This window comes from Schistocerca serialis, chromosome 2 (assembly GCF_023864345.2).
Source record: "Schistocerca serialis cubense isolate TAMUIC-IGC-003099 chromosome 2, iqSchSeri2.2, whole genome shotgun sequence".
NCBI classification, from domain to species: domain Eukaryota; kingdom Metazoa; phylum Arthropoda; class Insecta; order Orthoptera; family Acrididae; genus Schistocerca; species Schistocerca serialis.
In genome coordinates, this window is record NC_064639.1 from 142602666 (window position 1) to 142621785 (window position 19120).

At 42.8% G+C, this 19120-nt stretch overlaps 1 protein-coding gene across 1 annotated transcript in view; it reads right to left on the bottom strand.

Annotated features, from left to right (window-relative positions):
• Positions 1-19120, bottom strand: part of LOC126456858 (cyclin-dependent kinase 5 activator 1) — a 301126-nt gene that overhangs the window by 147285 nt on the left and 134721 nt on the right. The gene's annotated exons all lie outside the window — the stretch shown is intronic.

Genomic DNA, 19120 nt, shown 5'->3' on the forward strand with positions numbered 1-19120 from the left:
ACAAATACCGAAAAATACCAGTTATTCACAACTAAAATGCCGATATCGGTTTTAGCCGGTCGGTTTTTCCCACACTACACAGGAGCGTCACCGTGTCATCTTTCAGACGTGTCTCAGTCAAACGTACAGCATCACGCAGCATCATGGAAGACCTATCCCTGTCTGAAGGCTGCGAAGAGAACGAAAGTCGCCAGATTGCATTCATAATTATAATATGGACCCAGCATCTGGCATGACAAAAAGGGATACTATAGTGTACACAACACAGTCAGCCTTGTTTGCAGAGCCGGTAGTTTGGAAGGCAGCTATTACATTTCTAACGAGTTTTGACAAATGGCCGTGCTCTGTCTTCTAGGACTCCGTGACGATATCTTTCAACAAGATAACGCAAGACTTCACATTGCGTATGCTCTCCTGATCATCTTGGTTACAAGGAATATTCGGTGTTGCCCCGGCCAGCTCGTTCGCCAGATTTCTCAGAAAACATCTGCTCGTGGGTTTCTGGAAATCAGACGCGCCAACACTTGTCAGCCACTGCGAGTGATGGACTCTAGCAGAGAGCTGAAGCGGAATCTAGCCCCACAAGAAAGATAGGTCGCGGCGCATACTTCACAGCACCTGACACTGCAGGTCTTACGCGTGACAGCAGCAGTCGCCAGCGGGCAGCGAGTAACTATTTCAGACGAGTTTAACAATTCTTAACTTTTCCTTTAAATGCATGCAAGCTCTCCACAAGACAAAATTAAGACCTTCCAATCGACATACTGATTTCCCGTGGGCCCTTCACGCAGCCGAGCGTTCGCGAAATTTGACGGATAACGCGACTAGTGTGACCTGGCAAACTCGTTGTGGGGCCCGGCCGTATTTCTCGTGGCCCCGAGCGGAATAGAATGACGTACCGGTATCTGTTACTCCAGCTCAGTTCAAGAAACTGCCCAGCCGGATTAGAGCGACTTCTACTGCCAGAAGTGACAGCTCTGTGCACCAAATTTATCACACAGCATACCCCCAAATCACCTACATATTTAATCGTATTATATGCTTCCTGTGTTGTGGTCTACAGTCCAGAGACTGGTTTGATGCAGCTCTCCATGCTACTCTATCCTGTGCAAGCTGCGTCATTTCCCAGTATCTACTGCAACCGACATCCTTCTGAATCTGCTTAGTGTATTCGTCTCTAGGTCTCCCTCCAAGATTTTTACTCTCCACGCTGCCCTCCAATACTAAATTGGTGATCCCCTGACGCCTCAGAAAATGCCCTACCAACCGATCCCTTCTTCTACTCAAGTTGTGCCACAAATTTCTCTTCTCTCTAATTCTGTTCAATATCTCCTCATTAGTTATGTGATCTACCTATCTAATCTTCAGCGTTCTTCTGTAGCACCACATTTCGAAACTTCTATTCTCTTCTTGTCCAAACTATTTATCCTCCACGTTTTACTTCCATACATGGCTACACTCCAAACAAATACTTTCAGAAACGACTTCCTGACACTTAAATCTATACTCGATGTTGGCAAATTCCTCTTCTTCAGAAAAACTTTCCTTGCCATTGCTAGTCTACATTTTATATCCTCTCTACTTCGACCATCATCAGTTATTTTGCTCCCCAAATAGCAAAACGCATTTACTACTTTAAGCGTCTCATTTCCTAATCTAATTCCCGCAGCATCACCCGACTTAATTCCACTACATTCCATTATCCTCGTTTTGCTTTTGTTGATGTTCATCTTATATCCTGCTTTCAAGACACTGTCCATTCCGTTCAACTGCTCTTCCAAGTCCTTTGCTGTCTCTGACAGAATTACAATGTCATCGGCGAACCTCAAAGTTTTTATTTCTTCTCCATGGATTTTAATGCCTAATCCGAACTTTTCTTTTGTTTCCTTTACTGCTTGCTCAATATACAGATTGAATAACATCTGGGAGAGGCTACAGGCCTGTCTCACTCTCCTCCCAACCACTGCTTCTCTTTCATGCCCCTCCACTCTTATAACTGCCATCTGGTTTCTGTACAAGCTGTAAACAGCCTTTCGCTCCCTGTATTTTACCCCTGCCACCTTCAGAATTTGAAAGAGAGTATTCCAGTCAACATTGTCAAAAGCTTTCTCTAAGTCTACAAATGCTAGAAACATAGGTTTGCCTTTCCTTAGTCTATTTTCTAAGATAAGTCTTAGGGTGAGTATTGCCTCACGTGTTCTATGGAATCCAAACTGATCTTCCCCTAGGTCGATTTCTACCAGTTTTTCCATTTGTCTGTAAGGAATTCGTGTTAGTATTTTTCAGCCGTGACTTATTAAACTGATAGTTCGGTAATTTTCACATCTGTCAACACCTGCTTTCTTTGAGACTGGAATTATTATATTCTTCTTGAAGTCCGAGGGTATTTCGCCTGTCTCATACATCTTGCTCACCAAATAGTAGAGATTTCTCAGGACTGGCTCTCCCAAGGCCGTCAGTAGTTCCAATGGAATGTTGTCTACTCCGGGGGCCTTGTCTCGACTTAGGTCTTTCAGTGCTCTGTCAAACTCTTCACGCAGTATCATATCTCCTATTTCACCTTCATCTACATTCTCTTCCATTTCTATAATATTGTCCTCAAGTACATCGCCCTTGTATAGACCCTCTATATACTCCTTCCACCTTTGTGCTTTCCCTTCTTTGCTTAGAACTGGGTTTCCATCTGAGCTCTTTATATTCATGCAAGTGGTTCTCTTTTCTCCAAAGGTCTCTTTAATTTTCCTGTAGGCAGTATCTATCTTACCCCTAGTGATATTTACCTCTACATCCTTACATTTGTCGTCTAGTCATCCCTGCTTAGCCATTTTGCACTTCCTGTCGATCTCATTTTTGAGACGTTTGTATTCCTCTTTGCCCGCTTCATTTATTGCGTTTTTATATTTTCTCCTTTCATCAGTTAAATTCAATATCTCTTCTGTTACCCAAGGATTTCTATTAGCCCTCGTCTTTTTACCTACTTGATCCTCTGCTAACTTCACTATTTCGTCTCTCAAAGCTACCCATTCTTCTTCTACTGCATTTCTTTCCCCCATTCTTGTCAATCGTTCCCTAATGCTCTCCCTGAATCTCTCTATAACCTCTGGTTCTTTTAGTTTATCCAGGTCCCATCTCCTTAAAATCCCTTCCTTTAACGTTTGATATTTGGTATCCTTCTTAGTGTTGCAGTTTTAATGTTCAACAGTTTAGTTACAAAACGGTAATACTCAACAACTTTGCCTTAGCACGAGCTTTTTTTGCACATTTTCAGTCATCTGTCTGTCGTGATTTTGTGTATATCTTAACGTGAAACTTGAAGGCTGAAAGTGTTAAACAAATTTAAAGATGAGAAAGACTAGGGTATGGAAAATGATCACCAACACCACTAACGACTTCACAGTTCCTAATAATTTAAAATGTCTTGGTACTGTGTGTGACACACGTAATGGGAAATCAGTGAGATGCGACTCAACACTAGGCCAGCCTTCCTTTGCTGGGATGAAACAACTAGTCTACAATTTGTGTGTGATACTGGATAAGTGCAACACGTCAATTTCCCATTCTTGTAGCTGCAGTTTAATGCACTCCGAGATTTCTGCATGTATACAGTGAAACGAAGAATGCGATACTGTGTGTAGTTACAGAGGACGCTGACAAGAGGGAAAGATTAAAGTGAACGAATGAGTCAGTTCATGTACTTTCAATATGTTATACACATGAACATCATATCTTCCGTTGAATGGAAAAGCAGTATATCTGAACTGTTATTTTTACAATGGTACACATTTCAAGATATTTCAGCACGTTGGCCACAATATACATGGTCATTTGTACACTCGTTGAAAATGAGAAATTTTACTAGGAACAGGAAGATGAAATAATTTATTTAGTCTGAGATGTATGGATTTATTTCGAGAGTAATCGCGTAAGACAACGGATAGAACAACGAAATGCTACTGAGATTTTTGTATAGTCCCAGGATTCAACACAGCTGCACTTCCACCTATTATAAATTATAACTCATCGGTATACTGTATAAAACCAATCACACTTAGACTGTCACTCGCAGATAACAGTTTGAGAAACGTCACCCTTTCAAAAAAAACCTACCAAATCGAAATAATAAACAGGGTTCGAACAAATACAGCACACGTAAACACAATAGCATCTAATTCAGTTTAAACTCAATGCATCCTGCATTTGCAGATGTTAACTGAAATTGAAAAGGTAGCCAGTTGATCTACTGGTGTCTACTCAAGATACCATTAACCGTGTGTTTAATCTTTTACGTTGACGAGTATTTTTAAAAAAATGGAAAGAAACAGCACCTTCAGTTGAGCTGAACAACTCTGTCTAATTCTGAGACGTCCGACATAACGAGTCACGTAACATTTGATAATGCGACTGAATATCTTGAAACTGGCTATGTGAAAAAATAAACAGAAGTCTTAACGATATTTGCGGAAGGATCAATCAACATCGACCAGAAAAATACGTACATCAAGTAGAATACAAAACCTCTGTTCATTTTTTGATAGCACCCCTCAAGAATAAATGCTACTTAGGACACGAATGTCGCTGCATACTCCTACATTCGGTGGTAGAAATTTCAGAACGTCAGATGGACGGAAACCGTTGCGACAGAAGGTCCAAACATCAAATCAAATCTGCCAAACTCTGTCAAAAACACGCAGAAGTGGCTGACGAACTCTGCTACGTTCTGTAACAGGTAAGAGCCACATTTCAGGCTCCAACAAGCTCAGGCTGCGCCATACTTCATTGGCAGACCTTTTGGTGGTGTGCACAAGAATTTCTAACCGAAATAACCAATAAACCGAACGATCACACATCAAAGAAGCAGGACTGTCAACATCCACCGAATTTAATCATTAAAAAAACCACATAGGAATACATCTGAAAGTTGTGGGTATCATCCCGTTAATTAACGGGGGTTCATCGATTTACAGTTCAAGTTCGCACGCTGGAGCACTCGTTAACTTCGAGATGCTAGTGCTTGTTAGAAGCAGTTCTGAAATACGGGGCTCCTACTCCGAGCAGCAATTCTTTTGAGGCGAAACGATCTCTTAAAAGATATTCCCGCAATTCCCCTCGCTCCGATAGCATTTCTGCGGCTCTGCGATTAATGTCACGCAAGGTGAGTGGCTGTGAGGGAAGAGGACGCAAGCGGTCGGTGCTATGCGAGATTTCAAGCGCGCCTCAGCAGCGAACCGCTGCCAGAGTCGCGTGTTTGCACGCGCAGGTCCTGCGCGAAGGGGTGGCTTGGCATTGGGATGGTGACGCAGCCCGGAGCGCAGAGTGAGGGGTGGAGTTTGGAGGGGTGTTCTGGCAGAACGCTCATTGGCTTCGTTAGCCGGGCCTCGAGAGCGGTGCCATGCTGCAGAGGGCGCCCTTGTGGTGTCGGCTCAATAGTTTAATCCTTTATTGGAAAAACAGACTGCCTTTGTGAGTGACGCAGTTACATGCTTCTGAATCTGCTTTGCATCGGCTTTCCACTTTTCCGAACGCTTCAGTGCACATTCTATTAAAACAGTGTCAGAGTGTTATTCGGGAAGCGTATTTGCATCGCGGCGTATTCAGAAGGGAAATGCGTTTACAGTGCGACAATGCACAATCTAGTGCCATTTTATGCGGCGTGTGCGATTGGAGATTGAAAATAACAGTTGTGTGACCACATTGTGATATTAAAGCAAGGATGGGAAGAAGATTACGGTTTAATATTCCATAGACATCGAGATTCTGGAATTCACCTTAAGCGATTTCGAAAAATCACTGAAAATCTAAATCTGATTACCAGGGCGGGGATCTCAAGCGCCGTCATGCCGAATATGAGTCCAGTGTCTTATAACAACGCCACCCCGAAATCTTCTTAGGATCAGATTACAAATAGCAAAGAATATTAACATAGTTATATAGAACTATTTATTGGAACAAATAGGAATTGTTCTGTTCAAATGTGTGTGAAATCTTATGGGACTTAACTGCTAAGGTCATCAGTCCCTAAGCTTACACACTACTTAACCTAAATTATCCTAAGGACAAACACACACACCCATGCCCGAGGGAGGACTCGAACCTCCGTCGGGATCAAATGGTTCAAATGGCTCTGAGCACTATGGGACTCAACTTCTGAGGTCATTAGTCCCCTAGAACTTAGAACTAGTTAAACCTAACTAAAGTAAGGACATCACACACATCCATGCCCGAGGCAGGATTCGAACCTGCGACCATAGCGGTCTCGCGGTTCCAGACTGCAGCACCTAGAACGGCACGGCCACTTCGGCCTCGCCGGGATCAGCCGCACAGTCCATGACTGGAGCGCCATAGACCGCTCAGCTAATCCCGCGCGGCTAGGGATTTTTCTCACCGTTTGTATTCATGTCCTACAGAAGCCTGTCGCGTGAGCCTGGAACTGATGCGTGCAAGTCGTCCGCGGCAGTTGTTTGCCAAAACAGTACTTTGGAAATCCTCCAGGTGTAATAACCGTTAGTAAGAAGAGTGTTGCTCCAGAAGAAAATGGGTTGTCCGCTGAAAAGTGCGAGGATGAAAGATACGGCAATGAACATCCCACGCCAGCTACTCTTATTGGTCGATTGCAATTGCAGCAAGGTTTCACATTAACGGACTGCTCGTAAGTTAAAACTAAGTACGTTGTCCACCTGTGAGGACAAAATAGAGCTAACAGTAGTAACTAAAGCGGCCCATAGATGGGCAACTGCTCAATAAGATTGTCAGTTTTATTGTCAATAATATTGTGCAACAATACTATGGTTCGGAATGTTGAACGATAAAGAGACTACTACTGTGATAATTAGTCTGCTTTGTTGCATGTAGTAAAGAAAGGTGGATGAAAAACTGGTTCAAGCAGCGTCAAAGATCGCTCAAGAAAACTTGTGGAGAAAATTGAGATTGAACGAAAAAAGAAAAATGTTACAGCTAATTGATAGTTGATGGTGCGTCGATTGATAAGTTACTGGAAATGGTTCTCCACGTACTCCGGCGTCCTCACACGTGATTTACGCATTTCAATGCGTCTTGTGTTGAACTCATTTTCACACAACAACAACAAACCTAAACCAAACTAACCTGCTTGGTCTACGAGAGACTGTCAAGAATGTTGTCAATACTTCCCACAGACGGCTCAATATTTCCAGGCTGTGCAATATATGTCGAAAGTTTTTGATATTCTGAATCTCACTCCCAGACGGGCAATATTACTGCGCGTCCAGGAAACATTGTCAATATAATTGACCGTCTAAGCCCTAAGGGCACTTATAAGCAAGCAGGAGCAGCCTTTGAAGGCAAGTGCACTAACGACTAAGCTCTCCAGGCACGATTGACGACTCGCCCTCACCAGTTCTTCAGACAGTACCTCTCTTCTACCTTCCAAACTCACAAAGTTGTCCTGCAACATTGCTGGACTTCCACTCCTGGAATCTTTGTTCACACCACTGTCGGTGCACCTCTCTCCCTGCGGCAGAGTCAAAGGTAGTCACAATAATGGTCACGTGTTGTCTGTCTGGAGCTGCAAAGGTCGTCGCTCTGTCCGTGTGGATATGTTTTGATGCAAAAAAGCCAACTGCCTGATTCAAGTTAAGTAACGTGGTTGTACTACGCTGCACGGCCGAGTTAAGTGAGGCAGTTGCGATGCTGCGCGCTACAGTCGCAGGTTCGAATCCTGCCTCGAGCATGGATGTGTGTGATGTCCTTAAGTTAGTTAGGTTTAAGTAGTTCTAAGTTCTAGGGGACTGATGACCTCAGATGTTAAGTCACATAGTGCTCAGAGCCATTTGAACCATTTTTTTTTTTGTTTTTTTTTTTTTTGCTGGTAGATGTTTCTGCTCCTTACACGAGACATATGCCGATCTTCTCAGAAACAAATGCAACTTATGGGTTAACCACCCGCTGTGTGATCTTTACTTATACACAGGATGCATTCCTACCTGGTTTGTGCGGTTACGCTGAAATGCTAATCATTTGTATATCAAAGCGCGTAGTGAGCTTTATGCCAATATGACGTTGGTTTCATGCCACTTTCGTTGTGTTTCATTTTTTATGAACAGTAGTGCAGACATCCTTAGGACTGATCACATGTCGAAACGTGTATTAAACATTATTTGCTGGTTTGTTCTAGTAGCTGTTTCTCGTCCTGTTACATCCTAGCGGAGAAACGTACTTTAATAATAGGACTCCATCAACCTTATTTCACAAATTGAATATTACGGTCTTTTACATTTTGTGCCTTTTAGAATAAAATGTTACTCTGTTTAATCGTAACGGATTGACACGCACACACTCTCATCGTAAATTTGTCTTAGTTTCAAGTACAAACTAAATGCAAACATCATCAGATGATACTCAACTTCCGTAAATTGACAATTTCATTGCATACATTTATATAATTTTTGTCTTGTACTATGTGAAAATGTAGTTTTATGTATGTTTTTGAGTTGCAACATTAGGTGATTAATTAATCTTACGATGCGAAGAGGTCATGGACGTTGTTAACGTATAAACAATAAGTAATGCAATTGTATTTTAAGCTAGTGTACAAAACTTGCGGACTAAAATAACTTTCTCATGATGTGTCACTAATAAGTAACGTAGCTCGATGAAATTTGGAGCATACATAGAAAGAACTGCTGCAGTATCTTGAAAAGTTTTCGTTTTGTAAATAGAGTCCATCAAAGCGTAAGTGCTTTATGCCCATGTAACGCTAACAACCTTTCAAAACAACTTTTCGGGACAATTTGATGTATGAACCACCTTTTGCTCTCACATTTTCTTTTGAATTACGGTTTATACTGCAAGTGACATAAAGCATGTTAATTATTTATATACAGCATTGGTACAGATGTCTCGAAATAAAGACAAAGTAGAAGCTTAATTTTTTATGGATATTCTTTACACTACTAAGCCTGAAGTAGAGTTTCAAAAAGATGTTGCTGTCATAAGTTAGGGATGAAACAAATTTTTCATAACGATTGACAAAAATTTCAATAAGTAACTCATAGTTTTTCTTTTATAAACTCTTTAATTGTCAAATTCAAGTGATAAGAATAGTTTACTTTTTGGTTAAGTATGTTTTAGGATAGCATACAAAATTTTTAAATAGTTTTTAACTATCTGTACCACAACATCAAAAAGGTGAACTTCTGGGAAATTCATGTTAACGTTAAAGCTTGTATCTCTACCTCCTCTGCATAACACTAGTGCGTCCCATGGCCAAATTCATCTTGGTTCTGGTGTTGCTCCGCCCTTTTCTTTTCCAGAGTTATTTCAATTCTTGCTTGTTTGGTGGCTTCCAACGCTGGTTTCTCTGCTTCGAAGACTCTCCTTCGGTCAGTGACAGTTAAAGGTCGTTGAATATTTAGTCAACCAGGCTCTCCCATCAATCCCAAAACCTTAAACCTTGACACTGCACCATCACTGAAACATAGCAGGGACTCCAGGACACCAGTTTTCAACGTACGAAGGGTGACCGTAAAATAAGGTTCGTAATTTTTTTGCGGTGTAAAACATGCTTATTTCATGAATGCATACATTTTTGGAAAGTTCAGACTTTAACCTATTTTGCTACAACGTACGAAGGGTGACCGTAAAATAAGGTTCCTAATTTTTTTGCGGTGTAAAACATGCTTATTTCATGAATGCATACATTTTTGGAAAGTTCAGACTTTAACCTATTTTGCTACATAGTCGCCACTGAGGTCAATACATTTTTGCATGTGGTGTACGAGTTTCTGAATGCCTGAGTCAAAAACATCTGCCGCCCAGCCGCGCAGATAGCTGAGAACCGCTTCTTCCAGCTCTTCTATGTCGCCGAAATGCGTTCCACCCAGGTGTTTCTTCATGTCAGGGAAGAGATGGTAGTCACTTGGAGCTAAGTCCGGGCTGTAGGGTGGGTGTTTGACAATACCCCATCCAAATTTTGCGATGAGTTCGTTGGTGGCTTTAGCTGCGTGCAGTCGACCGTTATCCTGAGGCTAACGCACCCCGTTGGACAGCATACCCCTCCTCTTGTTTTGAATTGCACGTCGCAATTTTTGCAGTGTCTCGCAGTACCCGTCAGCGTTGATTGTTGTACCGGTGGGCAAGAACTCGCTCAACAATACCCCCTTCCTCTCCCAAAACACTGTTGCCATCACTTTGCGTTTGTTAGAACTTTAGCGATATCAGCGACTCTTGGTGCTTCCATTGTTCGGACTGTTCTTTGGTTTCGGGTGTGCGCTAGTGAATCCAAGTCTTGTCTCCAGTGACGATGGAGTCGAGGTATTCCTCGCCATAAGTTCCGTGATCTTGAAGAAGTTCTCGGGCCGCTTCAGCGCGTTGACGTTTGTGGTCTTCGGTCAACATTCTTGGCACCCACATCGCGCAAACCTTAGCATACCCTAGATGCTCCGTCAATATCTTTTCAATAGAGGTTTTGCTGAGATCAGGGATCATTTCGGAGAACTCACGATCCGTCACTCTTCGATCTGAGAGCACCGCTGCCTCCACTTCTGCGATTTTTCCGTCAGAAATTGATGGCCGTCCGGAAAGCTCCTCATCATGGACGTCAGTATGCCCGTTCTTGAACTCTCTGCACCATTTGCGCAAGTGTTGTACGCTCACACACTTGTCTCCATTGATTCTGCACAGCTGGGAATGGATTTCTGCCAGCGCAATGTTTTTTTGCAAACAGGAAACCATCAACGAGCGCAGCTCACACCTGGCGCGCGAAGCGAGGGTGAGATCCATCACGTACGGCTGCCAAGCCAAGACTGAGTTCCGCAGGCAGACTTTTCCAGACTTCTTTTAATTCTTGCTTGTTTGGTGGCTTCCAACACTGGTTTCTCTGCTTCGAAGACTCTCCTTCAGTCAATGACAGATAAAGGTCGTTGAATAATTAGTCAACCAGGCGCTCCCATCAATCCCAAAACCTTAAACCCCTAGGGAGGGGATTTGGAGTGGGGGAACCAAGGTACACTAAAAAATCGCGGGATCCACCGTAACAGCGCTTTTCAGGACTGTTGCGCCATGGAACTCTATTTTATGGAAAACCCTCGTATTTAGTCCTACCAAAACGGTTTTTGGTATCCGTCACGTACACCGTTGTTAAGGTGGGTAGGGCGTCAAGCTAGCCTACTTGGAGCAGGAGAGGCACCACAGGACATTTTAATTTCCACTATCTATACTTTTACAAATAAATTCATAAAACTTTGTCAGCATGACCAGGAAGGGTTCAGGATTCACGCTCATAGCAGTGGAAGTTCAAAAATATAACAAAATATTGTTTTTACAAGTGAAGTGTCATCATTTTTTCACTTACTATTGGCTGCATTCGTTGCTATAGGTACACTTTTCTTCATAAGTAAGGGAGATGCTTCTATGAATTTTGCACAGCATACAAACCATACTTACAGGTGTATGAAATTCTAGAATTTTCCAAATCTATTAAAAACTGTGCTAGAAATTGAGATAATTAACCATAAAATTTGAGTTTTTTCTAAACATGAAGTTAAAATGTAACAGCTCATTCAATTTTTCATTAATTAAATAAATTCTAGAGTTTCATACACCTGTAAGTATGGTTTGTATGCTGTGCAAAATTCATCGAAGAATCTCTCTTACTTGTGAAGAAAAGTGTACCTATAGCAACATATGTAGCCAATAGTAAGTGGAAAAATTGATGAAATTTCACACGTAAAAAAAAAATTGTTATACTTTTGAACTTACATTGCTATGAATTTGAATCCTGAATCCTTCCAGGTCGTGTTGACAAAGTTTTATGAATTTATTTGTAAAAGTATAGACAGTGGAAATTAAAATGTCGTGTGGTGCCTCTCCTGCTCCAAGTCGGCCTATTTGACGTCCTACCCCCCCTTGTTGTTGTTGTGGTCTTCAGTCCTGAGACTGGTTTGATGCAGCTCGCCATGCTACCCTATCCTGTGCAAGCTTTTTCATCTCCCAGTACCTACTGCAGGCTACATCCTTCTGAATCTGCTTAGTGTATTCATCTCTTCGTCTCCCTCTACGATTTTTACCCTCCACGCTGCCCTCCAATACTAAATTGGTGAGCCCTTGATGCCTCAGAACATGTCCTACCAACCGATCCCTTCTTCTGGTCAAGTTGTGCCACAAACTTCTCTTCTCCCCAATCCTATTCAATACTTCCTCATTAGTTATGTGATCTACCCATCTAATCTTCAGCATTCTTCTGTAGCACCACATTTCGAAAGCTTCTATTCTCTTCTTGTCCAAACTATTTATCGTCCATGTTTCACTTCCATACATGGCTACACTCCATACGAATACTTTCAGAAATGACTTCCTGACACTTAAATCAATACTGGATGTTAACAAATTTCTCTTCTTCAGAAACGCTTTCCCCCCCTTAAGACTCTCATTTGGATTTTGACTGCTACCATGTAATTACTTCTGTAAAAGGGATCTGCCATTAACGCATTAGAGTCTAAAAAGTCATAATAAACAAAAACGTGAGAACAAAATCATGTTTTTGACAGCTGAGTGCCTGACGCAGGGGCATCGTCATGTGCGCGGACACTTTAAAATTTCTATATTTTTGGAACTTTCTTCGGTACAATTTGTTCAGAAAACTACAGAGAATCTTTTAATACAAAAATTAAAACATCGACTGTTTGACACTTTTTATTCAAGTACTTGTCCTCCTAATCGCAGTCTGAGCAAATTCATTCTCAGTTTCAACTAATAAATGCAGTTTCGCAGTTGTGTCCGTGTTTACGGTCGGTGCGCCTTCCGCAGGCATTTGCGAACCCAAACGAAGCGCGAGCTCGGCTGCGCCTGTACAGAGAGGTCGTTTGGGAGGAGGGAGCCGTGGTTAGTGAGAAAAGGGGTGGGGAGCGAGGGTGGGCCTGGGGATAAAATAGCGACGCAGGCGCGGCGGCGAGTCTCGGCTGAGTCACGTAGCCGGCGCTGGCCGGCGGACCCCTGCACTCTGCAGGCAAACCGCGGCCCCACCCACTCAGCCGGCGCTCCCCTTTGTTTCAGCGCGGCGGCGCGTGCCCTGGAGAGGGGCGGGGGCTTCACAGCGGCAGGTGCCTGCCCGCCAGCACGCTACGTAAATACCGGCCTGCACACTCAACGCGAGCGAATTTCACATTTCCTCTGGTTCAGCAGGCGGCTGCATTTATCGAACCAATGTCTCTTTACGTGTTAAACACTAGCATCAGTGTGGTTTATTTCAACGCTGTTTTTGCCCAGTCTTTTGAATATAACACTACAGTGCACCGTAGTTTGGGTGTTTCATGTGTTTTGATCAGCAATGCTTTTCCTGTTGTTAATATAATCTTATAAACACAAAGCATTGCAATAAAATCTTTGATTACAAAATTGTGTCTGAATTTCTACGTAAAAGAACTGCATTAAGCTTTTTCTCGACGCCGTAAGTAGGAAAAAAAGAAGGGTACTGCTTGTGGTTAGAAATCAAAACGGCCTCGGTCCCATGCTTTCTGTCATGTTTTTGGATTAACAAACTAATTAAAAACACATCTTAGGACAGTGTAATCTGAGATCTTAGGAGTCGAACAGGGACAAAAATGTTTGTTAAGGTTTCAGATGCCACTGGAGAGCGGACCAGTACAGATGGAAACTTGCCTAGATTAGCCAAGGGCGGGATTACTTAAATAAGACACAAAAGACCTGGATAGCTAGTTGTCTGTTCTACTACTGTGTTTTCTCTGAACTGTAGAAAGGAGTCCGCAGAATGCGACCACACCGCGCCATGTTAGCAGACTATTGCTCCTGAAACTGTCTTGACTAACGATAATTAGCGTTTCTCATAGTTTGTCGTAGTTTGGTCGCACTTGGAAAGCAGTAATGAAAGAACTCATGATGCAGTGCTGCACACATAGAGCAGTGTTACGAATCGTATTATTGAAGAACAAGATGATGAGTAATTTGTAAGTAAAATAAAATGATTAGATAGGCACAAATTAAGTTATATTATAACGAGTCAGCGCAACTACACGTAAAGGCCTGATTCAGTGACAATTGCGATGCTTCAACAAGAAGCCTAATACTCATTTCTGTTCTACCTACGAAGACTGCAAACGACGATGCACCGAACTCAACAGCGATCACTGCATCGTGTTTCCAGCAGTGGACATCTGGCTGCTTGCATTTCCTTAGACTGAGCGTATTTAATCAATTTGTATCCCGATAAATATCTTTGGCGTAGTTACAGCCAAAGAATATTATATACTGAAGTACCAAAGAAACTGGTACAGTCATGCTTATTCAAATACAGAGATATGTGAACAGGCAGAATACGGCGCTGCGGTCGGCAACACCTATATAAGACTATAAGTGTGAGCGCACTTGTTAGATCGGTTAACGCTGCTACAATGGCAGGCTATCAAGATCTGACTGAATTTGAACATGGTGTTGGTGCACCAGCGAAGAGACACAGAATTTTGGATGTAGCGATGAAGTGGGGATTTTTTCGTACGACTATTTCGCGAGTGTACCGTGAATGTCAGGAATCCGGTAAAACATCAAATCTCCGACACCGCTGCGGCCGGAGAAAGATCTTGCAAAAACTTGACAAACGACGAAGAAAGAGAATCGTTCACCGTGAGAGAAGTGCAACACTTCGCAAATTTCTGCAGATTTCAATGCTGGGCCATCAACAAGGGTCAGTGTGCTAACCATTCAACAAAACATCATGGGTATGGGCTTTCGGAGTGTTCCGGCGTAACCACAAGCGCCGGAACGAAGTTGAAGAACGGAAGACCAGAGAAGGCGGTGAAACGACGTCGGCCAATGGTGCGCTGATTAGGACCGCACCACGACAGGAGCGACAAGAATATAAGCGCCATACCTGTCAGCCTCGGCCGCTCAGATCGGCTCAGTATACGGACATTAGTGGACAGACTTGTTCAACCTTGCGTATAGCCAAGAATATTACTGTTTGCATGTTGCCCATCGTCTGCCACTACTCCTTCAAAATCTCCATGTTAAGTATAGTTAATCTGCTTTATAGAAATAAAACTACTAATGTTATTTGTTTGAATTGTTCTACAGCATTCCGAGGACGCAGCATCCTTTAGGCACCCTATAAGCGACGAGTGAGCACGATCCAACACGGAGCCGTTGATGACTGCACGACACAAATCTTTACACCTCACATGGGCCCGTCAACAACGACACTGAACTGTTGATGACTGGTAACGTGTTGCCTGGTCGGACAAATCTAGTTTCAGACTGTATCGAGCTAATGCACGTATTCGAGCATGGAGACAACCTCACGAATCCATGGACCCTGCCTGTCAGCAGGGGACTGTTCCAGCTGGTGAAGGTCTTTAATGGTGTGGAGCGACTCCTGATACGTCTAGATACGACTCTGATAAGTGACACGTACGTAAGCACCCTGTCTGATCACATGCATCCATTCATGTCCGTCGTACATTCCGATGGACGTGGGCAATTCCAGCAGGAGAATGCGGCAGCCCAAACGTTCAGAATTGTTACAGAGTGGCTCCAGGAACATTGCTCTGGGTTGCAACACTTCCGCTGGCCTCCGAACATGAAGTTATTGAGCATATCTGGGATGCCTTGCAACGCGCTGTTCAGAAGAGATGTCCACCCCCTCGTACTCTTACGACATTATGGAGAACCCTGCAGGATTCATGGCGTCAATTCGCTCCAGCACTATTTGAGACATTAGTCGAGTTCATGCCATGTCGTGTTGCTGCGTGCTCGCGGGGCCCTACACGATATTAGGCTGGTGTACCAGCTCCGTTGGCTCTTTAGTGTATACGGGGAAATACCGACATACCAGGCTATACCGACACCACCCTTTTCTCGGCTGAGTAACGCTGTAATCTGTGGGAGACAGTGTTGCAGTATAGCGGATGATGCCAGAAGTAGGGTGCATAGGCGGCGAGTTATTGTAAACGAGTTTTATTGTGCCGATAAAAATCAACTTTTATTGAACTTCTACGTTATTTTTAAACTGAGGTGGCAATGGCCTTTGCCGTAGTCGATATACCGGTTCCCGCCAGTTAACTGAAGTTAAGCTCTGTCGGGCGTGGCCGGCACTTGGATGGGTGACCATCCGGGCCGCCATGCGCTGTTGCAATTTTTCGGAGTGCACTCAGCCCCGTGATGCCAACTGCGGAGCTACTCGACCGAATAGTAGCGGCTCCGGTCAAAGAAAACCATCATAACGACAGGGAGGGCGGTATGCTGACCACACGCTTCTCCTACCTGCATCCTCAGCTGAGGATGACACGGCATTCGGATAGTCCCGATGGGCCACTTGTGGCCTGAAGATGGAGTGCTTCTTTTTCTTAAACTGGGGTAAGCATTTCAATACTTTTTAACGGTAATAATGTAAGTAGATAGCAAGTTATCTAGTGCTTCTTTTAACATGGGTTTTGTAAATGTCCAACATTATCAAAACCATTAAAGTGTAATCTCCGCAATGATGACGTCGACAGACAAATATGGGGTGATGTCGGCAGGTTGTAGATATTTCCTCATGCTCAAAGCTCATAAAAATAGTTGTTTACACCTAAGTAAGGGCTTGTATCTAATATCAGATGTTAATGAGAAATGAGAAAATTAGACAAGGCTAGATTGCTGAACATATCATTAAAAAATGCATTAAGCTTAGTGAAATGAGGGAGGCCACTGAGCAGCGTATCAGAGGAGCTGAACACACTAAAAATTACACTTCATGATCCATTAAAATCAAATTCAGGGAACAAGCCTTCCTTGGGGAGGAGATCTGTTTTTACTCCTGAACAAGAACAAGAACAAGAATTAGTCAACCATGTGACTACATTGGCACTATTATTGTACGGCGTTTCCTTGATTGAGTTGCAACGAACTGCCTTTCACCTTTCCGAAAAACTAGGCCTTAATTACAATTTCAATAAAATTACAAACTTGGCTGTAGAAGACTGGGTTACTAGATTTAAAAAATCCTCAAATAAACTTAAGAAAACCATCTGCAACAAGTATCAAGAGAGTTCTAGTTTCCAGTACAGCTGAAATGGATTTTTTTCAACTACAACACCATTTTCGAAAAATATGCTGCGTACGTAGTTTGGTGCATGTTAAGATAGTAAAACGTGCTACTTTCTTGGAACGGGAACTCTATTCTGTCTGTATTTCATACTGCCGGTATTACCCAGCAAGGGTGGCGGTAGTACGCAGGTACTGAGACAATACCAGCAAATCGTTTGTATAGCACCGATGGTGTTCAATATTTTTTGAGTGTACTGGTACAGTTATAGGTCTAACATTGTTGGGTCATACAGAGGGCCATGAAGTTTTCCATGGATGTGAAAACTTCCAAAACAAACGGGAAAGTACCTTAAGGAGTCGAAATTCTTTTGTTCTCCCCTATACACCTTGTGCAGTGAATTTACTTCTGTGTTTGTCTAATTCTGTTGAAAACTACGTTCCATAATAATAGACATATTGCAGTCAGCTAAGAGAAGAAATGTGAAACTATTGTCATTTATGCAGACAAAACAAGTGGCTCTTCCGTTATCTTGAAGAATAATATTCACCCTGGAAGTAAATATCTCATTATACAGCCGGTGAGAAACTACTGCAGTTACTGTAATAACTGGAAAAATGAATGAGTCAGAAGGGATATAGAGTGCAGACTGGCTACAGCAAGAAAAGCATTCTGAAAAAGAGGAGATTATTAACACCTGATATACAACAGATTTAAGGGTTAGGAAATCTTTTCTGGAGGTATCTTTGGACTGTAACGTTGTACGAAAGTGAAACGCCGACGATTTGTAGTTCAGACAAGAGAATACAAGCTTCTAAAAGTGGTGCAGCAGAAGAATTCTGAAGACTAAACGGGTAGATTGAGCACTAATGAGAAGGTAATGTAAATGACAGCTGTTTTAATACACATTTATTGTGATTCGAACTGTTTCGTTCTTAAAGACTTCATCAAGTTGCCTGCAGGTAAACAAGAAATTTTACTAAAAGCTTGAAGATCACGACGTCGATTGCAATCAATACAAAGTCTTTCGTAGCCCCCTGTCTCTTTTTGCACACTGCAACCAAAGCAACATTTCTTGTTTTGTTTACCTAGAGAAAACGTGACGATGTTCTAAAGAACGAACCCGGTCGTGACATAATAAATGTGCATTAATACAGCGCTGGTGGTTGTCATTAATGACTAATATTACTGTCAACCAGCTGTGATGCCAACATGATTAACATTAATGAGGAAGTACTGCATCGAACTGCGAAAAAATTTATGGCACAACTTTTCTAAAAGAGGGGATCTGTTGATGGGACACATCCAGATACATCAAGGAATCGCCAGTTTGGTAATGAATAGAAATGTGGGAGGCGAACATTGCAGAAGACGCCAAAGAAATGAATACAGTAAGCAGCTTCAAATGAATGTAGGTTGTAGCAGTTATACAGAGATGAAGCTTGGACATGATAGTCTAGCGTGGAGAGCTACATCAAATCATTGCTCTGACTGAAGACCACCATACCCACAACAACAACAATAACAAAAACAACAAGTGCAGTCTTGTGGCATTGGAGAGGCTCTAAGATTCTGTTAACCTTTCTGCGGTAGTATGAAAGAACCTAACTACACTACTGGCCATTAAAACTGCTACAGCACGAAGATGACGTGCTACAGACGCGAAATTTAACCGACAGGAAGAAGATGCTGTGATATGCAAATGTTTAGCTTTTCAGAGCATTCACACGAGGTTGGCGCCGGTGTCGACACCTACAACGTGCTGACATGAGGGAAGTTTCCAACCGATTTCTCATACACAAACAGCAGATGACCGGCGTTGCCTGGTAAAAACGTTGTTGTGATGCCTCGTGTAAGGAGAAGAAATGCGTACCATCACGTTTCCGACTTTGATAAAGGTCGAATTGTAGCCTATCGCGATTGGGGTTTATTGTATCGCGACATTGCAGCTCGCGTTGGTCGAGATCCAGTGACTGTTAGCAGAATATGGAATCGGTGAGTTCAAGAAGGTAATACGGAACGCCGTGCTGGATCCCAACGGCCTCGTATCACTAGAAGTCGAGATGACAGGCATCTTATCCGGATGGCTGTAACGGATCGTGCAGCCACGTC